Genomic DNA, 27442 nt, shown 5'->3' with positions numbered 1-27442 from the left:
TGGGTGATTGGAGAAGTGCATGGGACAGACAGGAAGATTCCTAGGCTGCATGGGTAGTACCTTAGTAAGTAGCTGGTTAGAGGTTTATATAGAGAGTGCACAGCTGAATGTAGTAGTGCATGGATAGTGTTTGGATTACTTAATCTTACCTTTACAGTAGTAGATATCAAAAAATTCTAAAGTTTTTTTGCAGTTGGTTTTTATAATTAAAATTTTTAAACATTTCAAACTTTAGCATTAGGATCTGTGAAAGAGAAGAAAAAATACAGGTATAATATATAATATTATAATTTTCATTTCATAAACTTTATTCGACAAAAAGTCATAAAAGTATCACATATATACATTAAGCATATTACATATCAATAAAAACAAGTTTATAAATAGCTAAAATCATAAAAAGCGATTAAACTACATATAATTATCGTCGAATAAGGTATATTTCATAAAAATAGGGATGGAAGGAAGATCACCATGACTCAGTTTATAAGCCTAGGGCAATACCTCCATATCCTAGTACAGGTCGGATTTCGTATACCTAGCCATCTTCCTTAGCTCGAAGCAACCATGCCCATTGCAAAAATTGTGCCATGGCTAGTGCTATTGGGAGGCAGGGATCAGTGCATAGTATTCTTAATGCCTCCTCATGTCTCCTTAGGCCAATGAGGCGGCATAGTGGTTTAACCCACTTGTTTCTTGGTGCTGCATATAATGGGCAGAAAAACAAGAAGTGGCTCATCGTTTCTTTCTTATCCTTACATTTGGGGCATTTGTCACCATCATTGTTTCCCGCCCAACTAGCCGTGAATGCCCTAATAGGAAGGGTTCCTATCCTGAATTGAAAGTAAAGCTTCCGATCTAGTGGTTTCTCAATTGCGTCCCAGTAGGGTTCCAATAGTGGGTAGGATTTAAATTCGAGGAAACGCTCTGTGAGATGTGCAGAAACATTTACAGAACACCTTTCGGTAAAAATCATCTCCCAATATATCCTCTTAATTTCTGCCTTAGAAGGAAAAGCAGTATTAATTGGGTCATCCCACAAATCCCTCTGCCCCATTCTCACTAGAAGAGATCTAATTGATTTCAACCACTTAATTTTATGGAAGCAATCCTTCTCAATGACTTCCTTAAGACCCCTTACATAGTGAGACAGTTCCTGTGTTGTCCATATCCTGCGCCAGTATAAAACCGGTCGCAGCAAGGCAAGATCATACACAATTATAATTTTATAAACACAACATAATTTAAGCATAATATAAATTATTTAGTTTGCCTTTTTTGCTGTTCTCAGAATATATTGAATTTCAGTATAAATAGGGATTTCAATGTTACTCATCACATAACAGCGGGCAAAAAACAAACAATCAAGAAGATTGTTTAAAAAAAACAAATCTGTGTAAAAAATATTTTCAACATAGTCAACTATCTCTGCATATTGCATAAAAATAACATCCTCAATAACATAGCATATAATACAAATCACACATATATAAAATGCTTCTTTCTAAGAGAATTTTGTTCCTACAATATGAAAGAACCGAAACAATAATTCAATCAACAGTACTTTATAATTTCCATATACTCTAAATAATGTTCTTTAAAATATATGCTGTCAGAATATCCCAGAAAAAGTGCTTAATTCATATTAATATCTTTCCTCTAGGCCAAATGATATTCCTGAAATCCATTATACTGAACTTGTCCAAAGTAATCGTATTAATACATTTTTGATCTTCCCAATAGGCCAAATTATGTTCTTAGAACTTTGGCTTTAAAAATATTAGGTATGAAATTGGTAATTCGTTAGGCAAACGATATCTAAAAACCAAATGAGTATCATTACAATATGTCCATCCTTTATTACATTTTAAATAGACAGTGTAATGTCCAGATGTCGTAGAAGGACCATTGTGGAAAATAATTGCTACTGCTATAAAAGTTCTTCCTGATATTGATAGTTGACTTGCTACAACATTTTTAATTAAAGTTTCCAATTTTCTTCCATCAGCTGTACAACGTTGTATCATTAAAATTATATTTTGTCCAAATCTTTGCATAAATAGTGTTGATAACATTTCTAATTTGCATTGGCTACACTCCATGTTTTGATTTGCTGCTTTAACTAATTTGTTGAATATTGTGAATGTATTGTTAAATATATGAATCTTTCAGTGTCTATGTTAGTGGTAGAAGTAAACCTACAATTTTCACATTCATGTTCCCATTTATAACGAAGTCCAAATAGATTTTCAATTTGCATTCCTTCATCTTCTAATACTGCAAGCATATACATTCGAAATTCCTGAGCATCTTGTTGCACTTTCTGTGTAAATTGCGTAGAACCAGAACATATATCCAGAAGATTCCGAATATGATAAACACTCTGGATTTTACTGTGATCAGTTCTCAATTTTTCAAAAATAGAATGCAACAAGTAACAAAACCTTTTTTCTCGATTCACCATAATTTGCAGAACAAATACAACATTTACCACTACATTAGCATAGAAGTTGATACATGAACTATTTTCTAACTCATATCCGACAATCTCTTCAATAGTGTCCTTTTTCTTTTTGCTTGGAATCTCAACATTATCTTGATTTTTTTTCTTCTCTTTAACTTCACTACAGATATTCTCATACCTTCTTTTTCGACCTACTACACGCATTTCATTTACAGGATATTCACCTAAATTGGGAGCATACAGTCTCCTTAACCAATTATACTCTCTTACACAATTTGCATCTGCACTAATCTTTCTCTTATCAAAATCAATCAAATGCAATCCAGATAAAGTTCTGACTCGGGGCAAAGCAACATATGCCATACCCTCTTTAAATACGGTACTTCCAATGTTTACCAAAGCACTGTCTACACTTAAACTTTGAGATTTATGAATAGTCACTGCATATGCCAATGAAAGAGGAAACTGTTTTCTATGAACATACAAATCTTTAACAAGCAAAAAACGAGAAGAAAAACGAGCAATTTGTTTTACTTCTTCAATCTGATCTAATTTGATTTTCAAACATTCAATTCCATCTTTTTTTTGATAATTAACAAAATCAACAACTTTTCCCATTGCTCCATTTACTGTACCCTTTTCCACATCCAAATTACGCCGTAAATAACCCGACAGTTTACACATACATATACATTATTTTCTAAACCAGCAGTTTTAGATATAGATTTTTCTAAAGAATCCAATTTTATTTTAAATTTTTCCATCAAAATATTAGTAATTCCTTCATGCTCTATTTTATCAATGGCTTCCATTTTTATTATTTGTTCATTTTCCAGCTTTAAAAGTTGTTCATTGAATGTAGAACACTCTTGCAGTGTTGGCATTAGGCAGATTATAGATTTATTTTCTGCAATTTTTTTGCATATTTTTGCAGGAACTATATTTTCATTTGGAAACAAGTTGGTAAGCTTGTTTGCCATGTTCTGTCAATACTCCAATTCTTATATCTTGAAGAATGGTTCCATAATCTTCATCACTTGCTTGTCGCATATTTTTAATGAGTTCTTTGCATTCAAAATATGACCAAATGTTAACATTTCCAACACTCCCCAAAGACTTTCTGGTGTCTTCATGCACAAGCGTTTTAAATACTGGTTGCTCTTTTACAGGAGTAAGTTACAGTAGATCACCAAAAACTATCACGTTTTCCTCCAAATAAGACATCGTATTCTGTTTTTAAAATTTGCTGCCTTCTTAAATACACGCAAGCATTAAGTTTGAGACCATGCTCACCTCATCAATAATCAGAAGTTTCATTTTCTTTAGCACTCTTGAAACTTCATAACAAGCTTCTCCAGATAGCTTGTGATATTCCAATTTATTTTCATGTTCTACAGGTAGCATTAGTAAACGATGTAATGTAATTCCTTTAATGTTGTGTGCTGCCAACACAGTTGAAGCAGTTACAACACAAGACAAACGTGAGTTTTCCGTAGATAAGTGGTCAAAACTTTAATCAAGAAACTTTTTCCTGTACCAGCTTGACCACTGACATACATTCGGATAGGTTGAAATGATGTGCATGTGCAATCTTTCTTTTCATGAAGAAAACCATGGTCCATCTGTTGTCTAACTTGCTGATATATTTCTTTCTGTTCAATATTTAGTTGTTCTTCCAAGTTTTCTAAGTCCATAATATCTTCTTGAGCTTGATGCATTGCTGTTTCCACTTCAGTCATAGCGATTGCTGCTTCATTTTTAAGAATTGGTTGTCCTAGTGGATCTTGACTCAGTGGAGCAGAACTTTGACTGTCTTGAGAACTATCTCTAGCAATCCCAGCTGCAATAGTATCTTCTTGATTAATTTCTTCATTTAACATTTTAAGATAATTTGCAAAAACTGTGCATTCAATACTATCTTCACATGCATTGAAAGAATCTTCATAGCACTGAAAATCTCCAAGTAATTCCAAATTCTGTACGCCAAGGCTTGAAGAGTTGCAAAAGTGCTAAATAATAAAATTCTCTTCTATCAGGAGTATCACAACTCAGTTTCAATATTTTTTCTTTAAATCTAGAGTTAAATATACAACTCTTCATTTTGATTCTCGCTGTAAATCTGTAGGAGGCAATTTACCTGTTTTAGACTCCATGCGAACAATAACCTGAAATGGGTGCACACATTGAATCAAATTAGACTCATACGTGTTTAAATCTATTAGTTCTGGAGGAATAGCTACCAACTCTAGATTATTATGGACAGCTCTAGCAGGCATTTTATTATCGTCTAATTTGTTACAACAATATTTACAAATACGCTGATCAGTACCCAAATCAAAGCAATCCTCTACCAATAAGTTGCAAATTCCTTCCATTTATCATTATTTTCACTTTTTAAATACAGATCAACAGTCCTAGTCTGATTTCTATAGTGAGTTCGTCGGCAACAAATACAAGTGTAATTTGGCCTTTCACACGAAATGACCTTAAACTTTGTAATTTGTTCTTCAAACCTCTCTGTACTACTATCTTACACATTTTCTTCAACACCTACTTCTATCAATGTCTCACTTTGTCCACTCTCTACTTCAGGATCAAAGTAACAAAACTCTATTTCATCACAAACTTTTTTAACATCTGATACTGTTCCATGCAAAAGAGCACTGTTTAAGTCATTTAAAATTATTGCTGGACATTTTGCGTAATACAATCTTCTCACTAACATCCGCATTTGAGAATGATGTACTGCCAACATTTTAAAATGATGAAAAACACTTTGACATCCTTTTCTTGAAAGACAAGCCAGTGAATGACCTTGCAAACCAGTATTTTTTCTAACTCTGCAAGGATCTAGTCCTTGCAACATCTTAATCTTTTGTTTAACACTTTTTTTTACTATACTCTCTTAAGAAATTGTGAAAAATATCAATAGATTCCTGTCGTATACTACAAATACTACTACAAACCCAAGTATACACTGGAGCAATAGGACGTCTCCCTAGAACTTCATCAGCTATCACTTCTTCTACATTTGTGGGAACCATCTTCTCTTTCACAATTGGACAACCATTTCTAACCTCATTTGCTCGACCACTGGTATCAACTGCAAGCAATAATGTATTGGTTTGAAAATAACTCTCTTCATTAAAAAAAGGCTCTGAACTTGAACTGTGTTTCCATTCACCCCAAAAAATATCACAAAAGTTACTTCTGTTAATTAGTCTCTTCTTCTTACTTTTGGACTTCATAAAATCCATTGGCTTATCAAGTGATCAAATTCTGTTTAAAACTAAAATGAATAATTTCCTTTTTAATTGAAAAGCCTTCTCAACAATAGTTTCAATCTGTTTCTCCTTTTTATAAAATGCTGATCTTCTTTTATATTTCTTCACATCTTTCAACAAACTCTATTGTAAAACATTCTCTTTCTAATTTCTTCATATTGACTCTTCCTCCTTTTACCATGTATTATTTCTTTAGAATGTGATTTCCCATTATTTTCGCTTTTTTCTTCTTATTCTTTTTTGTTGTTGAGGCATTCTTTGTACTTTCCACAATGTGCACACTGTTTCTAGGCTTTGAAAGTTTTTTAATAAATTCTTTTGTTCTCTTACCGCAAAACTTTTTCTTTTTTCCCACAAGTTGTAGTTCATCTAATTCTTGCTGTTGTGTTTACTTTAAATAATACTCCTTTTTTTGTTGTTTCCTCTTTTGTGTTATTCTAGTCATGATAAGTTTTTTTAACGATGATGAGCTTTACCTGTTAAATAAAAAATATATGACATTATTAAAATAAATTTATAAAATATACTATTGTATTACTAAACAAACATGTTGTATATAAAAATCATTTAAAACTTTCTTTTAAAATCACAATTTATTTACTTGAAGACACAGATACTAACTGGATAATTGTAGAACTGAATAAGTAGTATTTATGTGTTTAGAGGACTGCATCAATAGTGGATAGATGATTGTAATACTAGATGTATTGGTATCTGGGTAATTACATGAGTACATGGATACTGACTGGACCATTAGAGAACTGCAATGAAAGACAATGGTTAATTTATAAAGGCCTGCGTTTTCGTGCAGTGATTAGATAAGGACATGGTTCTGTCAGGATGATTGCAGGAGTGCACAGAGAGTGACAGTGTGATTGCTGAACTGCATGGGTAAAACCTGGATTTTTGCAGGAATGAATCACTACTCTGCAGAGGGTTTGGGGACCGCGTAGATTGTGCGCATTTGACTGTAGCACTGCATATCTTAATCCCTGAGTCATTGTACAAGTGCATGGACAGTGCCTGGATAGTTAGAGTGCTGGTAGACAACAGCAGAATGAGTTTAAAAGTGCTTGTGTTTCAGCACAGGGATTAGATAAGGACATGCTTCTGTCAGGATGATTGCAGGAGTGGACAGAGACTGACAGTGTGATTGCTGAACTGCATGGGTAATACCTGGATTTTTGCAGGAGTGAATCAGTAGTCTGCAGTGGGTTAGGGGACCACATAGGTTGTGCAAATGTGACTGTATCACAGCGTGTCTTAATGCCTGAGTCATTGTTCAAGTGCATGGACAGTGACTGGATAGTTAGAGTACTGGTAGTTGACAGCAGAATGACTTTAAAAGTGCTTGTGTTTCAGCACAGTGATTAGATAAAGACATGGTTCTGTCAGGATGATTGCAAGACTGCACAAAGAGTGACTGTGATTGGGCCACTGCAATAGTACTACCTAAGTTATTGCAGAAGTGCAACAGTACTCTGCAGGGGGTTAGGGGACATCATAGGTTGTGCACATGTGACTGTAGCACTGTGTGTCTTAATGCCATTTTAGTCATTGTAGAAGTGCATGGACAGTGACTGGATAGTTAGAGTGCTGGTAGTTGACGGCAGGGCGAGTTTATAACTGCTTGTGTTTCAGCACAGTGACTAGAAAACGTCATGGTTCTGTCAGAATGATTGCAGAAGTGGACAGAGAGTGACAGTGTGATTGCTGACTTGCATAGCTACTACCTGCATATTTGCAGGAGTGAATCAGTAGTCTGCAGGGGGTTAGGGGACCGCATAGGTTGTGCACATTTGACTATACCACTGCATCTATTAAGGCCTGTGTCATTGTACAAGTGCATGGACAGTAACTGGATAGTTAGAATGCCGGTGGTTGACAGCAGAGTGAGTTTAAAAGTGCGTGTGTTTCAGCACAGCGATTAGATAAAGACAAGGGGCCCGATTCACAGAAGTAACTTAAGACAAAATCCTAAACTTACTACCATTTTGGTATTCACAGAAGGCACTTACTCATTTCGGTATTCACAGAAGTTAGGAGTCCTAACTTTAGGACTCCTAAATGCCTTCTGTGAATACTGAAAGTCTTAAAATTAGGATTTTTCTCAGTTTAGGAGTAGAAAAGTTAGGACTCCAAACTTTAGGACTCCTAAATGCCTTCTGTGAATACCGAAAGTCTTGAAATAAGGATTTTTCTCAATTTAGTAGTAGTAAAGTTAGGACTCCTAACTTTAGGACTCCTAAATGCCTTCTGTGAATACCTAAAGCAGTAAAGTTAGGATTTTTCTCAGTTTAGGAGTAGTAAAGTTAGGAGTCCTAACTTTACTACTCCTAAACTGAGAAAATTCATAATTTTAAGACTTTTGGGATTCACAGAAGGCATTTAGGAGTCCTAAAGTTGGGAGTCCTAACTTTACTACTACTAAATTGAGAAAAATCCTAATTTTAAGACATTCGGTATTCACAGAAGGCATTTAGGTGTCCTAAAGTTAGGACTCCTAACTTCTGTGAATACCAAAATGAGTAAGTGCCTTCTGTGAATACCAAAATGAGTAAGTGCCTTCTGTGAATACCAAAATGGTAGCAAGTTTAGGATTTTGTCTTAAGTTAGTTCTGTGAATCGGGCCCAAGGTTCTGTCAGGATGATTGCAAGACTGCACAGAAAGTGACAGTGTAATTGGGGCACTGCAATAGTACTACCTAAGTTATTGCAGGACTGAATCAGTAGTCTGCAGGGGGTTAGGGGACCGCATAGGTTGTGCACATTTGACTATACCACTGCATCTATTAAGGCCTGTGTCATTGTACAAGTGCATGGACAGTAACTGGATAGTTAGAATGCCGGTGGTTGACAGCAGAGTGAGTTTAAAAGTGCGTGTGTTTCAGCACAGCGATTAGATAAAGACAAGGGGCCCGATTCACAGAAGTAACTTAAGACAAAATCCTAAACTTACTACCATTTTGGTATTCACAGAAGGCACTTACTCATTTTGGTATTCAAAGAAGGCACTTACTCATTTCGGTATTCACAGAAGTTAGGAGTCCTAACTTTAGGACTCCTAAATGCCTTCTGTGAATACTGAAAGTCTTAAAATTAGGATTTTTCTCAGTTTAGGAGTAGAAAAGTTAGGACTCCAAACTTTAGGACTCCTAAATGCCTTCTGTGAATACCGAAAGTCTTGAAATAAGGATTTTTCTCAATTTAGTAGTAGTAAGGTTAGGACTCCTAACTTTAGGACTCCTAAATGCCTTCTGTGAATACCTAAAGCAGTAAAGTTAGGATTTTTCTCAGTTTAGGAGTAGTAAAGTTAGGAGTCCTAACTTTACTACTCCTAAACTGAGAAAATTCATAATTTTAAGGCTTTTGGGATTCACAGAAGGCATTTAGGAGTCCTAAAGTTGGGAGTCCTAACTTTACTACTACTAAATTGAGAAAAATCCTAATTTTAAGACATTCGGTATTCACAGAAGGCATTTAGGTGTCCTAAAGTTAGGACTCCTAACTTCTGTGAATACCAAAATGAGTAAGTGCCTTCTGTGAATACCAAAATGAGTAAGTGCCTTCTGTGAATACCAAAATGGTAGCAAGTTTAGGATTTTGTCTTAAGTTAGTTCTGTGAATCGGGCCCAAGGTTCTGTCAGGATGATTGCAAGACTGCACAGAAAGTGACAGTGTAATTGGGGCACTGCAATAGTACTACCTAAGTTATTGCAGGACTGAATCAGTAGTCTGCAGGGGGTTAGGGGACCGCATAGGTTGTGCACATTTGACTGTACCACTGCATCTATTAAGGCCTGAGTCAAGTGCATGGACAGTGACTGGATAGTTAGAGTGCTGGTAGTTGACAGCAGAGTCAGTTTAAAAGTGCTTGTGTTTCAGCACAGTGACTAGATAAAGACATAGGGGCATATTATAAAGGACGGCGTTAAAATTATCGTCGGTATAATATGCCCTGGAGAATTCCAATATAAGCCCATGTTCACACAAGAACATGGACTTCTATTGGTATTCTCAAGGGCATAATATCAAGCCCATTATCGCCGCTTTAGCGGCAGTTTTCTGCCGCTAAATCGGTGATAATTTTTAACGCCGTCCTTGATAATATGCCCCATAGTTCTGTCAGGATGATTGCAAGACTGCACAGAGAGTGACAGTGTGATTGCTGACTTTCATAGCTACTACTTGCATTTTAGCAAGAGTGAATCAGTAGTCTGCAGAAGGTTAGGGGACCGCATAGGCTGTGCACATTTGACTGTAGCACGGCATATCTTAATCTCTGAGTCATTGTACAAGTGAATAGACAGTGACTGGATAGTTAAAGTGCTGGTAGTTGATAGCAGAATGAGTTTATAAGTGCTTGAGTTTCAGCACAGTGATAAGATAAATACATGGTTCTGTCAGGATGATTACAAGACTGCACAGAGAGTGACAGTGTGATTGCTGACTTGCATAGCTACTTTTTGCATTTTAGCAAGAGTGAATCAGTAGTCTGCAGGGGGTTAGGGAACCACATAGGTTGTGCACATTTGACTGTACCACTATATCTATTAAGGCTTGAGTCAATGTACAAGTGCATGGACAGTGACTGGATAGTTAGAGTGCTGGTAGTTGACAGCAGGACAGGTTTATAACTGCTAGTGTTTCAGCACAGTGACTAGAAAAGGTCATGGTTCTGTCAGAATGATTGCAGGATTGGACAGAGAGTGATAGTGTGATTACTGACTTGCATAGCTACTACTTGCATTTTTGCAGGAGTAAATCAGTAGTCTGCAGAAGGTTAGGGGACCGCATAGGTTGCGCACATTTGAATGTAGCACAGCATATCTTAATCTCTGAGTCATTGTATAAGTGCATAGACAGTGACTAGGTACCTATAGTGCTGGTAGTTGACAGCAGAGTGAGTTTATAAGTGCTTGTGTTTCAGCATAGAGATTAGATAAGGACATGCTTCTAGAGGTCTTCATGCATGGTGTTACTGTCTACACCATTCCATATGTACATGACTAGTAACTAGAATAATTACAGTGATGCAAACAGAGTGCATGGTGAATTTATAAGTGCTTAGGTATTAGTGCAGTGATAGGATAAGTAGATAGGACTGAATGGGTCATTGGAGAATTGCATGGGACAGACAGGAAGATTCCTAGTTTGCATGAGTACTAACTTACAAGAGTGTATCAATAGTATGTAGCTGGTTAGATATCTGCATGCGTAGTGCACAGAAGAACGTACCGGTAGTAGTGTTACTGGCTAGGGCATTCTATAAGTACACAACTAGTAACTAGAATAATTACAGTGCAGCAAACACAGTGCATAGAGAATTTATAGGTACTTGGGTATTAGTGCAGTGAATGAATAAGTGTATGGTGCTCGATGGGTGATTGCAGGAGTGTCTCAGTACTAACAGAACAATACCTGCTCTGCAAGCAAACTCTTTATAGGATTAAAGTACTACATACATCTCTAGTGCTACATTACCGTTCTACAATTACTTTTAATATTACCCCTAGCCAAATACAAAGCAGAAAACATTCACATTTCTCTGCTATAAGTCTCACCATATCACTGAAAAACATAAATGAGTGTCTCTCTACCACAACACTATCTACACCACATACATTCACAGAACAAACTTCAAACCGAAACCAAACACCAAAAATGGTGTCGCATATTTTAACTGTACCTCTTTAGAGACTTATAAAAACTAGTCTCATCACTAGTACCTTAACTCTACATATACATTTCCAATTTAAAACCAACACCTACAACTATGCAGTATACTACTAATGTACATTTCCACACATTAAAATAATCAGTCATAATCAGGAGTCCCTATTCCAAAACACACATAATACTATACAAAGTGAATATTAAACAACATTTAAATACATTACAATAAACTGCAATAAACATTTCTTCATTACAAAATCTATCTCTACTTCAAATTTCATGATTTATATTTTATCTTTAAAAACAAAGGCACCACATAGTACACCTCACAAATTGATAACTCACCTTTCAAATTGATTTGTAGATTATGAAATATCAGAATCCCACACCAGATTTGTATATGCACACAATGAATATAGTGCACTGTTCTTAGAAAAACCAAAGAATGGCAAAGTTTCCCTCTCATTCTCCACACATATACATGTAAATATCAAATCACATTGCTGCCCAGGTTAATTCAAATTCTAAAACACATTTCTATTGGTTACACATATCAACCCTTGCCAACTGACCTCTAACTGAACCGAAATTGCTTCTGGAATTTTTGGGAGTCGCGCCTGAACCATGCCCCGTAAGCGATAGAACCGCGGATCCATACGAGACCTATAAAGTATATTAAAAAGAATTTTAGCATTTTTTTTTATAACACACCACTTCTAACCATACCAGTGACTTGGGAAATCTCACTGCAATAACATATTACTTTAATATTTATAAGAAATACACATTTTAATGTCACACATAACTTCCAACCCAACCCCCATTCTGCTTAATGCCTTATTCCATAGTAACAGTTCATTGAACACTCAACTGAACTCACAGGTCAGAAGTTCAGCACACAATGTTGCAAATTCAAACAGCAAGTGTGCTTGACCTTCCAAAATATCAGCTTATCCTATCTAATGTTCCTTTCAAACATTTTTTAGTAACCAATGAGAAACATGCTTTTTAAACATAGAAACATGCACCCTATTTTTCACTCTATAATGTTCTCAAACAGCCAATCATTTCTCTTCTTTTTTTAAAACTGCATCTTATCCACCATTTTAGAGACCTCTTATTCTACCAACTGCCTACTTCACATACAGACATCTTCTTAGTGTATCCAGACTTCCCTTCAAAATGCTTAGAGTGTGGATTGTGGGACACAGCTATGTTTTCTGGTGCAAAAGGTATGCTGAAAGCAGAGGTATTGACAAAGACCTAGCTTTGCAAAATGTGGACATTAAATGGATTGGACAGAGAGGATTAAAGTGGCACCAATTGATGCCATTGGTTAAATCCTTTTTGCATCTCCAACCCACTGACCTCATAATTGTGCACTGTGGTGGCAATGACCTAGGCACTTTGACTGGGGTAGGTCTGGAAATGCTAATGAAGGACACCTTTGCACAATTGATGTTACCTTCCCCCCAAACTGCCTTTGTCTACTCTAACATATGCCAAAGACAGAAATGGAACTGGTCCAATTTTGTACACACATTGAGAAAGCTACAACAACAATCTGCATTTCAACATGGATGGCATATAGAGGAGAGATAGTGTACATTTCACAGATGAGGGAAACAGAGTCTTTCTCAACAACTTCAGACTCTGCATTGGCACTTACATGTAGCTACCAAATTCTCCCAATAAACACAAGGGCTCTTTTTAGAGCCACCCAAGATCCAAACATACAACCTAGATTTATCATAAAAAAATCTTTTTTTTTTTGGCTGGGTGTCGCGCACCCCTCGCGTTTACACCAGAGGGCCGTGCTGGGAGTTGCTTTCCCCTTGCGTTCACTCCAGGGGGCCACGCTGGGAGTCACGCACCACTTGCGTTCACACAAGGGGGCCGCACTGGGAGTCGCGCACCCCTCGCGTTCACACCAGGGGGTCGCACTGGGTGTCACGCACCCCTCGCGTTCACACCAGGAGGCCACACTGGGAGCCACACACCCCTCATGTTCACACCAGGGGGCCGCGCTGAGCGCCGTGTTAGGGTCGCAACTCCAAATTTTTCAAAAAAAACCCCAGCTTCTACCACTAATTTATATTCGCCCCGGGGACCCCATCCCCGGAGCCTATACACATCGATGGGGACCGTGGGGGGAGCCCCAATGCCCCCACAGTCCCACCGGCTCCCCGCATCCTGCGAGAGCCGGCATTGCTTTTCCACATGGGGAGCTGCTGACATGGATCTCCCCGTGTGGAAAAGCAATTCTGCTTTGGATTTTGGAAGAGAGAGCTGGTTTCACAGAGTTTGCTACGATAGGGCATGAGACATGCTCCCGCCCTACCGTAGCAAACAACAGTGTACCGGGGGTAGGCACCCCGGGACACTGCAGGAGCTGGTCCTGGGGGGTGGCTGTCCCCAGGGCCATCACAGGCTACAGGAAGGGGGCCGCGCAGCCCCCTTCCAATAATTGCAAAGCCCCAGGGAGGTGGGGGTCCCCAGGGCTTGGGGGTCCATGAAGGACCTCTGCATTTTAACAGTTAGTGCCCCGGAGAGGTGGTGGTCCTCGGGGCATGTGGGGTGCTCAAGCCACCTCACACAGGTTTTTTTTTAATTCACAAAATAGAGCCCCGGGGAGGTGGCAGTCCCCGGGGATGCAGGGGCCCCTGCGGGCCCCCTCTTTACATTCTCCAAATTCCCCCGGGACCTGGCCCACCCAGGGGTTAAAAGTAACGAAGCGAGGAAGCCCTCGCTTCATTTTTTTAAATTTTTCATCCGGATCTGCGCACCCAGCGTGCATTCCGCTGTTTTTTTGGCCCTGGGGGTCATTGTGGGACCTCCTGAGCAGGGCTAGGGATCAGGGTGTTTCTACCCTGCCCCCTTTTCTTCTTTTTCATCTTTGTTTCCCTGTTTTCTTCCGACTCGGTTCTACTGAGTCATAAAATGGCTGCCAACACTTCCTGGTTTGGAGTGTTGACAGCCAATTAGAATAAAGCTCGTGATCGGGAGGGTCTGCGGATCCACCACGCCTCTAACTTTTATTTTTTGATTTTCTCAGCAACTACTGAATGGATTTACACCATTGAAAAAAAAGGTCTCTTTCTGCTACCTTTGTGCCAAATTTGGTGTAATTCAGTTCAGCAGTTTCGGTTATAACTGTGTCTAAAGTTTCCTATGGGAAATTGATTTTCCGACCACTATTTTTTACATTTCTCAGGAACTACTGAACGGATTTACACCATTTAAAAAAAAGGTCTGTTTTCTGAACCAAGGGCTACCCTTTTGCCAAATTTGGTGTAATTCCGTTCAGCAGTTCGGGCTGTAGCCTTGTCTAAAGTTTTCTATGGAAATTAACATGGAGAAAACATGTTTTGGGACACCCCTTTTTTCTCGGCCCCCGCTTGCTGTATCACTCAGAAACTTTCAAGACAGGAGCTGACCGGAGCGCCCCACTAGTTTTGAAAATTTCGCGATGATTCACCAACCGGCGCCAAAGTTATTGGGAAAAGAAAAAATTTTTTTTTAATAGAAACAAGGTCCTAACTATAACTACCTACTGGAGACCGCCAGTAGGTAATCCAAAATACTTCCTTTTGGATCCCGACGGAGCAGTAGGTGTTGTACGTAGCGGTACACATTTCAAAGGAATGGATTAATTCGACATTCCTCATATTTGTTTGGGTTTTGGATGCCTGGTTGGGCATTACATTTACTTGGATACCCTGAGCGCATTCAATTGGACACTCTTAACGTGATACTCTGCATTATTGCGGACTATTCACTGCACAGGAATAGTGACCTGGGTCGCTCTACCGTGGCACCAGGATTAGGTTGCCCTACACTCCCCCCTGTCCTGAAGAAGACCTGCGAGCAGAGATCATAAGTTACCCTCTACGCATAAGTCGAGTCCAAACGTCAACGCATACCCTCTAACAAGGCCCTGTACCACTTCTGACCATCCTGCCCTTTATCGAATGTTGCATCTATGCACCTAATGAATAAAGAAAAATGTGCTGTATAAAATAATGTTGTGGACAGGTCGTACTGTACTGGTTCTCCTTTCTAGCCAGCATCAATCAAAAAGACGAAATATTTTGATACTCTAAATCCTGCGATTTTCACCCCTTTTTCTTTCCAAACACGAGCACACCTCTCCCCCACTTCCTTCCCCTTGAGCAACCTATTTATATCTCTAACTGGCGTGGTAATGTCTTTACCATTTTTTTTGCATTTCAATTTTGAAAATTTATTAAAAAAACGATTACATATAACAGAAAATTGGTGGTGTAATTTGTATATGTATATATATCCCTCTCTCTTTCAGGGTGTGAATCTGTCTAATAATCTGTGATTCATTAGTATTAATTACGAGCGGTTGATGAACTAGGCAACCCCCTATTGATAAATTTCCTTCACTCTGCGTTTTTTCTTAAAGCTAGTGTAGGACCAATTGTTTTTCATATTATATTGTACCCAGGTCCTGTTGACTGTGTTTTGGTTACCTCATTAATTTGTGATGGGCAGCCGTGCTACATGTCATAACATATGTAGAGCACATAATGCAATTGCAGCTGTAGACAAACTAGAGGAGTCTGCGGCACTACTCCTTGCTGACATGGATAAGGCTCCTGTATACTGACATCTCGGCGTCTGTCAGGGTTGCGGACTCCATTTTGGGCTGCTTTGCTATAGGACGGGATACTTGCCAGGGCTGCCTCCTCTCCCCGTACTTGTTTGCCATGGCCATGGAGCCGTTGGCAGCGTGGGTGAGGATTGATACCCAGATCTGCGTCTGGGAGTGGTCACGAAAGGTCTCAAACTGCGTCGCGTAATACGCGGATGGTGTTTTGTTCTTCCTCACCCGACCTGATAGGACCGGCCTGCGACCTAGAGATCAGCTGGATACATGGTCTCGAGAGGTGACCGTAGTTCCTGATGGTTTTAAATATTTGGGGGTGTTTCTATGCACATCTCAATCTATTTCATGGGACAGAAATTTGCCCCCCAGTGGGCGCAAACGGGAGACCATGTCCGCGTGTGGTCTCACCTACCTCTTTCCCTACTTGGCAGATCTGCCATATATAAAATGGTATCCTTGCCCCTCCTATTATACCAGCTTCAAAATCACCCCTATCCTATACGGCCGACCTGGTTCTGGCAAATTAAGGCGGTCCGTGCTCATTTCCTTTAGGGTGGAGGAGTGGCATGCGTGACATTGAGGACTTGTTTTCAATCCACCTATTGTGGATGCATTGCCACCCCAGATGTTCAGGCCTTACATGCGGCCTCACACATACTAGTCCTTAACTACTGGTGGTACAGAGACCGGAAAGACCCAGCATATACAGTAGAGTGCTGGCTGATGGGGGCCATGTCGCTACACGGGGTCTTGTATTCTGGCCCGCTGCTGACGGTCTTCGAGGTATGGAAATGAGCGCTGCGCACGATGGGTTGGTGGGGTAAACTGACGAAGGAAACCCCCCTGTAGAACAATGGTCAGCTATCACAATTGGACAAGTTGTCTGGGTTTCGGGGCTGAGAGGCCATTGGAATAAATACAGTGGGCGCAGTTATGCATGGAGGGAACATGAAGTCTTTCCAGGAACTTTGGACAAAATATGATAAGATCCACACACATTTTGATAGGTACCTACAATTGCGGCATGCCCTTTCCCCATATCTGGTGCAACAAGATGCCCTACCGGACTTCAACCTTATTGAGGACAAGGTCTTTATGAGAGACTTGGGGGACCACAAAATAACCAAAATCTATTGTATGCTAATAAATAATACCTCCACTACACTACATAAAACACAGGAGGCCTGGCAGCTGGACCTGGGACCCCTTGACGAGGATAATTCGGTGGAGGCGCTCGAATCCTAACGTGGCGCGGCGATCACCGCCTACTTGCATCCGATTCAATTCAAATACCTGCATCGGGTATATTTTACCAGGTATAGGTTGAGGCGGGCGGGGCTGATCGCGTCCCCTCGTTGCCTGCATTGTGGGGCGGCTGAGGGTACTTTCTTTCACACAAAATGGCATTGTGTGTCCCTGTCGCGGTTTCGGAGAGGGGTGGCTGAGTGCCTCTCGGAGGTCCTGGGATGGGATATTCAACTCTAGACTCGATTGTTTATGCTTCATAGAGCTGAGGGATTGGGTGGCAATAGATATAAGCGCCACTTGCTATTTCCAGGCCTTACACTGGCTAAGCGCGATGTCACTAGGGTTTGGAAGAGTGAGTCTCGGCCTCAGTTGCATCATGGAAGAAAGGCCTTGACTTTTGCATGGGCAGGGAGATTCCGGTCTTTACAGCAAGAGGTTGCCCCCAGAAACACTATAAAATATGGAAGAGGTGGGCGGACTACAGAGGATTAGATTTAGTGCCCCCCCCCTCTGCTTCTGCTGTTGAAGAGTTGTTGGGATGACTGTGCCGTGTTGTGATATAGATGGAGACTTTACTTGCATGTATACCGAATTGATTCGGTCTGCATGTCCTAGATCGCTGGGTGCTTCCAGTGACATTGTTAAGGCACTATCGTTTGTTGTTATGAGTTCTTTTCTAATGTGTTTAATACATCAACACAGATATGTTAATATTAAAAATGTTGAAATCAATACTGCTTGTCATTATATATTACTGGCGTTCTTCAATAAAATTGAGCTGTGGGAAAAACCTACTTATGTGCAAATGTTTTTGACCACAACATCCCTACAAGGCATGTTGTATTAGCAACCCACACATAGATCTTTTATGTCAACACATGATGAGCACTGTGTCATAATGTATTCATGATTGCCAGATCCATAGCTCAACATTTGTTTGATCGTAAGATTATGTAAAATCATGGACAGCCTGACAGATTCCTGTCCATAGATAATAAACCTACTAACACCTGTTGCCAGACACTGTTAGCAAAGACATATGAATGTACCAAACTTCACCTGAGCACACATGCTAACTCCCACACAGTAAATCATAGACGTACACCTGTACGTAGCAAACAATTACATTTAATGACTACAGGAAAGTTAAAGAAGAAACAACTATTTACCATATACTAACTACCTATCCCAACCTATTCTACACTATTTCAGCCTCCCTACTATATAAAACTACCTTAACCTAATTTAGCTTAATCTACACATTTAGCATGACATGATAAACATCAGCCCCCACCCCCTTAAGTCATGTCTTTACTGAAACTACACCTACACATAGACAATAATCATATTTTTTTGGTAGATGTTCTTAACATTTTGTAATTTTTCTATTTTTTATTACATATAAACACATAATTCCCCCACCCCAAATAACCTAAAGTACCCCTACCCATTAACAATCTAACCACCCCTAAAATCCCCTAATACCACTATCCCACACTATCACTATGACTACACTAACCTAAACTAAGCTATAAAAACCTTATGTTAAAAAATCTGCATGTCATGCAGGAGGAATGGCAGAAAGGGTCCCTGCGGCTATTTCTGTTTGGGTTGTCCAACTGCCTGCTTTATCTTTGCAGCAGGGATAAAGCCTGGTCCATTTTATTTTCCAGGGCTGCCACACATAGTTTGAGGTCCGATAAGTTCTTTCTCATGTTCATCTCAAAACTTGGCAGCCCTCTTGTGGCCTGAGGTGTGGGTCCAGGTGGAATAGATGGGCCGCTGATGGAGGTACTTGGTACTGCTGGGAGCGAGGCAGCTCCAGCAGATTGTCCAGGCCTGGCAGAGCTGCCCTTGGTGGTGGTTGGTGGTTGGTTTTTGCTTTGTTCGCCATAAGTTGGCAGGGTATGCTCAGACGTGAGTCCCTTGCTCACTTTGCCACTGGACTCAAGCAAGTCTGGCTGAAGACGGCTGAAATGCCAGAAACCGGTCCTAGGAAGCTTGTTTCCGGTCCAGGGAAGACATGGCTTGGCAGTTCGGGCTGGACTGTTCCCATGAGGCACAGGGTCAGACTGATTTGCATATGGCCATGTCTGAACCGGGGTGGCAGAGTGGGCTAAAGAACGGTGATGGATTAAACCCAGATCAGTTGACTGGGGGTGAGTGCTTGCAATGTTCAACACTCCGTCCATCATTTCCTTTGGTTTTTGTTGTGAAATAAGCAGCTCTGGAGCACATCTGCACTACCTGCTCTGTCATCATATATGTTCTCGAGACAGGCTATGGCAATGTACATCAGTTCCATGCTGCCCTGGAACTCATCTGTATCACTTACAGGAACACAAGAACTTGTGTGGGCCACACCTTGTCACAGATAACACTGGTGCACATATTGTGCCAGCACTATGGCCATGGCATTTGCCCCTTTTACATGGCATGGGGGCATGGCTAATTGGAGCCAAATATTCTTGAGGCATACTTAATGTGACCACAAAGCATCAATGGGTACATAAGACATATAGGATAGCAGATAAATCATGTGTACTTACATGTTGCTCCACGAACTTCAAGGCCCACATAGTCAAGGAGGTCTGACTCCCTGCTGACCACATCTGCCCAGTGATGTTTCAGCTGCTGGGTGTCCCGGTCCACTCCATAGAGCCTCTGCATCTGGAGGCTTATTGCATTCCCATCGATGCTTCCAGATCTTCACAGTGTAGCCCTGGAATACATGGCCCCTGTTGGCTTACATGTGTGGCAGGTATTGGCTGACCAGCCACAGGAATGCTGCAAACTCCTGCTTGGTCATGGGGCGAGATCGACTCTTGCCCAACATGTTCCCAAACAACTCTCAACACTAAAAATAAACAGAACCCTCCAATAACACCATGATAAATGTACCTTAAAAGACAAACACACGAATGCACACAGGACAATAAACATTACACAACAAATATGCACAAAAATGACTTTAGGGACATGACAGGGATAGCAGATATGATGCACAAGCTTCAAAAACACCAACACCACTCTCCAGCACAAGTAAAACAGCACCAATCCCAAGCTCAGACAGTAAAACTGTGACTTATTGTGAAAGTGAAAGTAACTTCACAGTTCCGGGTTTGCAACATTCAGGATCTATTACATCACTTCCCTTTATCCATGACCTCACTTCCTGGGCAGATGTAGCACGTTTTCAGCCAATGCATAATTTTTTTTTACGCTCAATGTGTCGATTTCCCAACTGACAATGGACAATGCTGTTTATATCACACTTTGGACAGCAAGTGTCATTTTTGGGAACCCCGGCTGTGTTGGGTGTAGCGGGGCTACACGGAGGTCCATGGAGTTGCGAACAAACTCTGTGGAACTGCGCTCTGCTAAGCTACGCCACCCGCCTCACCCCCCTATATTAACAATCAATTCTACATTACTTAAAATTAAATTAAAACCACTTACCTGGCATGCAGCGTCACCGGGCTGCCCTCCTCCTCTTCCTCGCCATCTGGGTAATTCTTTGAGAAAACTGTGCATGCGCATTTGGGGGGAGGTGGAGGCAGGGGCTGGCCAACTCCGCTCCGCTTCGGAGGGTGTGGAGATTTGTCTTCTCTGCGGAACGCAGAGGAGGCAAATCTCCGCACAGAGTGGAGGTCTCTGCCCGGGGTTAATTTTTGGCTGACGTGGCGGCTGAAAAATATCACGCTTAATAGTGTTGCTTCATTTTATTTTTATGCTTAAGGTCAGAATTTATTTTTGGGATGTGCAATTCATGTAAAAATAAACAGGATATACAGTATTGTGTGTGAATAGTGGAGCTGACTTGTTTATAGGCTAAGCCTATGTGTCATATGTGTATTATTAAATTAACATATGCATGAGTTTATCCTGTTCAGAGATCATACAATGCATAGTGCCCAAACACTGTGGTGGTACAATGGAGCACCTTCCCTAGGTTGCCCTGTGTGCTAAGTTGTTAATAGCACCCATTGACAATGTTTTACCATCCCCACGGTTGCAAGAGGCTACCACTGCCATGGGGTCAGTGCACCCACATCTACGACTGCTCAGCCTACTGCCAAACAGTGCTGTGTCACACAGTGGAGGCATCAGGCTCTATTAAAATCTGAGTGTGCAGCAAATGGTAGCACCCACCTAGAAGTGGATATACAGATGGTGTCATTTGTTTGTTTGGGTATTTGCATTTTGCATCCAAGTGCCATACCCCACAGGAAAGTGTCAGTGTCATCCTTTGTGGCCAACATTGTCCTCAATCATGGTGATTTAATCTAAAAACACACTAACCAAAACTACAAACCTAAGTATATATATTTAAAAATAAAAATATAAAATACTTAAAAAAAATATTTTAATTACTGTTAATAATTAACATATTTTTGAAACTATTTACTATGAATCCCAAACTTTAACCCATAAAATGTCAAATAAACTAATAATCCAAAATTAACAATCATAAAATAGAAAAGTACTTATCAAAAAGTTTCAAATATATTTTCAAAATGAATTTGCAATTTGAAAACAAAATGTAAAATATTTCTACAATTTAAATTAGATTTTCACAAAACAAATTAAAACTGTAAAATTATATATAAAAAGAAATAACTCTAAATATTTTACTTTATTAATACTTGCGTTATATATTTTACATTTTTAAACCATGTTGTATGTATTTTTATTTAACACAATTAATATATATCTTAATTTGTATGAAATTACAATTTACTAAAAGTATTACTGTAACAAAATAAATGTAAAAATTCTAATTTTTTAAATTGCATATCTTCAAACTTGTTCATATAATATTTCATTTAAAATATACATTTTTTTAAAACTCTCCACAGTCTTATCCCCCAAAAACCCAATAACCTGCTACTTAATAAAAAATCTTTATATGCATTAATACTAATAAAAATACACATTTCAACAACTTCATAAATAAACAAGCATTGGCATAGCCAATAGGTCTCGCCTTTGGGACCTTATAAGTGTTTAGCCCTGCAACACTTGATGTTGTTGCACCAAGAATATTGTGCTGGATAACTAAACACTTGTAAGGTCCCAAAGGCGAGACCTATTGGCTATGTCAATGCTTGTTTTTCATACGATTCGGGTACACAGAACATCAATGCAAATCTATGGGAAGATAGGGCTCCATACTGAGCTGAAAGAGTGGCCAAACTTTGGCAGATATGCCCTTCTATTAATCAATTGCCATTTTTAACCATATTCTACTCTAGAAACCGAGGCAACAGATCAGGCCAACGAAAAAGGACTCTACCTCTTTAGCACTAATTTAAGAGATTTTGACTCTTCCCTACTTTCTAATGTAGTGCATTTGCCTATGCATCACTTGCTTAGCTAACCACTTCATCATCAGGAGCAGAAATGCCTCTCCTATTGGCATGTGTGTCAAATTAATTGCTTCAAGAACAATGAAGTCTTATGCTACCTGTTTTCCCATAGTATGGAAAGCATTTGTGGAAGTGATCACAGCTTGGGGGACAGATATGTACTATTGGTCATGACCACTCTTTGTAGTGCTGTCCAATGCATTGGTTGCTCCTATGCAAGACCCTCCATTGTTTGGTACGACCTCAAGTATAGTGCTATGGGCAACCTTTTTGATCCAAATAGGCAGAGATCGGAATCCTGCTCCAATGTGAGTGGGATGATTCACCGCTGGCAAAACCATCCTGAGTCAAACCTGCCTATGCCTTGGTTTCTCCTGAAGCACACGTATGATGCGTATTACCAACTAACGTTTGCTTGTTTCTCTGAGATCTGCTGATAGCAAAGCTTAGTTATGCCCACTAGTGAGATAAAAATATCTCAGACAGCTGTTCTAAAATTGTGATAAAGATAAAGCCTATGTGCAGTAACACAATCGAGTTATATAAGTCTACACACTAACCTTTGAGAGTAAAAAAGGAATACATGTTGATTGAGCACTGGAGGCATACATGAACTAGAAGAAATGTACACACACATATCTGGTCCATTGAGGTCATTGCTGGAAGTTGTTCAGAAAAGGGCATGATTTGCGTTCACGCCAAAATAGAATTAGTTAGCAATTGAGAGGGGTATCCTGCCTTAATTTCACAAAAGGTACGTCTCTATACCCTGGACGTGATTGACAAAAAGAGTAGGTGTTCTGTCATGGGCGTCACATCATTTGACCCCAATGACAGAACAGAAGGTGCATCATATCATTCTGACAAACTGGTCCTAATGACAGTATTGACGTATATTAAAATGTTAAAATGGAATACTAATTTTACCACAGAAAGTGCACACAAGATAATTTGGGACTCCATTGCCTCATAATGTCAATGGGCTGCATAGAGGGCATTAAAACCTCACGTAAGCAAACGGAAAATATCACAAATAAGCATAGGGAATGTATGGCACCCATAAAGTACCAAAGGAGGCAATATAAAGGAACACTATTGCAAATGAAAAAAGGAAAAAGAAAATGCTGAGTGTTTTCAGGGCTGGACAGTTAGTAGGTTGAAAAATGCTGCATTCTTGAACTTTTGGAAGGACAGCTCACAGGCCCACAATCACTTCTAGGGTCCAGCAAAACTGGAAACCCAGGAAAACTGATGAAGCTACAAGTCCTTCTAATCCATACCTTTTCCACTAGAGACCAGTGTAGAAAATCATAAAAATCCCTAGCCTGCAGCACAAACATTCACAGTGCTTAGGGGAGCACGGGTCCTGCAAAGCCTTGGCGTGCATGTTGCTAGGTGGCACATTGCTGATTGACAAGATGAAATAGTAACAGGTTTCAACTGTACCCTGTCCCCAGCCAGCAGCACCCTCGAGGGCTTTCGTTTTTTTTATTTTGCATTTTATTATATTTTTTTACATAAACGGGAAAGAAATGAATTCATCCCAAGTTTATTTTTGAATGTATTTCTGCTGCCAAAGTGTCCAACTCCTCAGTGACTGGTGCTGCCTTTTCAAACTCTGAGGCCATGGGTTGCAAGAGCATTGTCAGGGGTAGCAAGCGTAAGCCAGATCACAGATGTCAACGCTAGTGACCCTTAAATGACGTCCATGCTCTATACGAACATTTCAGTAATTTTTCTACAACTTATCTTTTTTCTTAGAGTCCTATTCCTATGCACTACGCTTTTATTGACAAGCCCCATTTTAGAATCCCACAGTCAAATCATACATTTATTATTTGTTATAATTGTGTACAATTTCTATTCCTGCGTTTTTTAAAGGAATCTTTTTCAAAATTAATTTTTAGTCTTGAAATTTGATTCTTGCTTGTTCAAATAGTTCTGTACAGACAACTGTATTATTTTGTTTACTTTTATTATCCATACTAATTATCTCAGTGTAGGGCTTCTCTTGAGTTCCAGCTGCAGCATGAGTTAAATTCATTTTTTTTTTAATATGTGGAGAATTGCTTTGTGGTTTACTATGTGAATGGTGCCCACGAAAAAAGGAGACTTGTGGGTCAAGAGTGCCACCATTACCAAATTAAATTTACAGGCAAAAATATTTTTATAAAGTTGAGATTTGACAACAAATATTTAAAAAACACACTGTGGTGTGAACAGGACAACAGAGTGAATGTTTTGGTGAATAGGGTGATGTTTGCCGCTTTTTTATGTATTAGAAAATAACAATGAGAAAAGAAGAGGCAGCCTTTACAAAAGAAAAAAAAAGTATGCGTAATTCAAGGAATCCTTTCTGTTTTTTTCAATCAAAAGCCGAAAGTGAATGGATTCGGTTTGGGAGATTTTGGGGAGTAGATTAAATGCAATCTAAGGGATAATACAATATGGAGATGTCGTAGTTGTGGGTTTAGAACACACAATCGTCGCATTAGCAGAGTGTTTAAGCAGCCCCAATATGCTGTCATAGCAACTGATATTAGAAAAACGGACACCAGCAGGAGGGTCTTTTTTGCTTTACAGACACGTGTTATTTCATTGCCAGGTCTGTGCCAAAAGGACGGCACTTTGTGGAAATGAAACTTTTCTCTTTAATTCGGTTTACCTCTTTGTTCAAGGTAACATAAAAAGCAAGTGAAGCATTCGTTAAGAACACACTGTCCACTCGATCCATTCTAGGTCTTGGATGCAAGGACAGAGCATAATTTGCGCCGTGGCAGGCACGGGCTGTCTTTTTATACAAAAAAAAGAAAATGAGCCAGTCAATTAAGAAAGACGAAAAACGGAGGAACAGAAAAATAGGAAAACAACGACAAGGGCGAAAGAGGAAAAAGAACCCTCAAAAGTGGCGTGAAGAGGCAGAAAGAGTAGGGTGCTGGAATAAAGTGCTTATGGCGGAATGAAGACCACGTGGCCCCAGTATTTGGTGTTCCTGGTGTTAGGAAGCTCTGGCTACGAGTTCACGAGAACATCCTTGGGCTCCTGCGCTTACTGTTTCTCAGTGCAGGCTCTGATGCTATCTCAGCAGCATTAACAAAGGCCAGCTCTGTGCCGCTGTGATGCCGCAGCACAGACCAGCTCCGTAGACTGTTGCTAGCTGAAACGCCATTGTTCCACCTCTTTGCACCCGTGTCTAAGATCAGTAGGGTACAGGAGATGCGACATCATAGGGAAACTATTGGCGACATAGAAAACCTTTCACTGCTCATTTCCAGCATGACTAGCCTGATATCAAGTAGTACAACAACAAGTATGGGCGGCGCCGCGAAAGTGAAGCAGACGCAGCCGCGATAACAAAAGCATTAACATACACAAGTGAAAGTGATCGAGATTACGATCGCGTGCTACGGAGGAAAGACACATGAAGACACATGGCGCTGCGCGCGTGCACATTCACGTGCACTGGAGCTTTAGGCCACGGCAGCACTTTGAAAAGCCTGTATACAAAATGTCTCGGCCAGATCAGCGCAAGCGCTGGATCAGCCGAGACCTAAAAATGACCTTACTAAAAACACAAATAAAAAATAACAAATAGATAATATCAAACACACTACAATAAATTACATGCTAATTAAAATCAAATATTACATACAACAATTTTTTCGACATCAATATTTTTTACAATGATATTAAAAACAAAATAAAAAACTATATTTTTACCTGTGAAATTCCTGTTTACGTTATTTTAGATATCATGATATTCTTTAAGCAAATAATTTTGTATTACGATATTTTTTTCGACATTCTGTCCAAACGCCAATCTCTTTTATTGAGGAAAAGTAGGTCGCACACCGCTCGTCACACCAGCAAGTTGCCCCAAAGGACTGTGGGAAATGTAGTGGCGACGGCGGGTACGCCGATGCCACAAAAAGTAAATAGAACAGTATGTGTATGCGTTAGCCATCCCTGGACACGTGTTTCGAGGTAGTTGCCTCTCGTCAGCAGGGAGCAGGTCAGTGTAAAGGGGTGCCGCGTGGACTGCCAAATGTAATTAAAAGCAGGTCAAGTACCTCTCCTGGCGCGCAGGTGCAGACTCAAGGCTCGTCAGCCCGTTGGCTTAAGGAAGCCGTTTAAATTGAGGAAAAGTAGGTCGCACACCGCTCGTCACACCAGCAAGTTGCCCCAAAGGACTGTGGGAAATGTAGTGGCGACGGCGGGTACGCCTATGCCACAAAAAGTAAATAGAACAGTATGTGTATGCGTTAGCCATCCCTGGACACGTGTTTCGAGGTAGTTGCCTCTCGTCAGCAGGGAGCAGGTCAGTGTAAAGGGGTGCCGCGTGGACTGCCAAATGTAATTAAAAGCAGGTCAAGTACCTCTCCTGGCGCGCAGGTGCAGACTCAAGGCTCGTCAGCCCGTTGGCTTAAGGAAGCCGTTTAAATTGAGGAAAAGTAGGTCGCACACCGCTCGTCACACCAGCAAGTTGCCCCAAAGGACTGTGGGAAATGTAGTGGCGACGGCGGGTACGCCTATGCCACAAAAAGTAAATAGAACAGTATGTGTATGCGTTAGCCATCCCTGGACACGTGTTTCGAGGTAGTTGCCTCTCGTCAGCAGGGAGCAGGTCAGTGTAAAGGGGTGCCGCGTGGACTGCCAAATGTAATTAAAAGCAGGTCAAGTACCTCTCCTGGCGCGCAGGTGCAGACTCAAGGCTCGTCAGCCCGTTGGCTTAAGGAAGCCGTTTAAATTGAGGAAAAGTAGGTCG

This window comes from Triturus cristatus, chromosome 6, assembly GCF_964204655.1.
Source record: "Triturus cristatus chromosome 6, aTriCri1.1, whole genome shotgun sequence".
In the NCBI taxonomy this organism is placed as follows: Eukaryota; Metazoa; Chordata; class Amphibia; order Caudata; family Salamandridae; genus Triturus; species Triturus cristatus.
The sequence above is the reverse complement of the archived record's forward strand: the minus strand, read 5'-3'. Positions refer to the sequence as shown.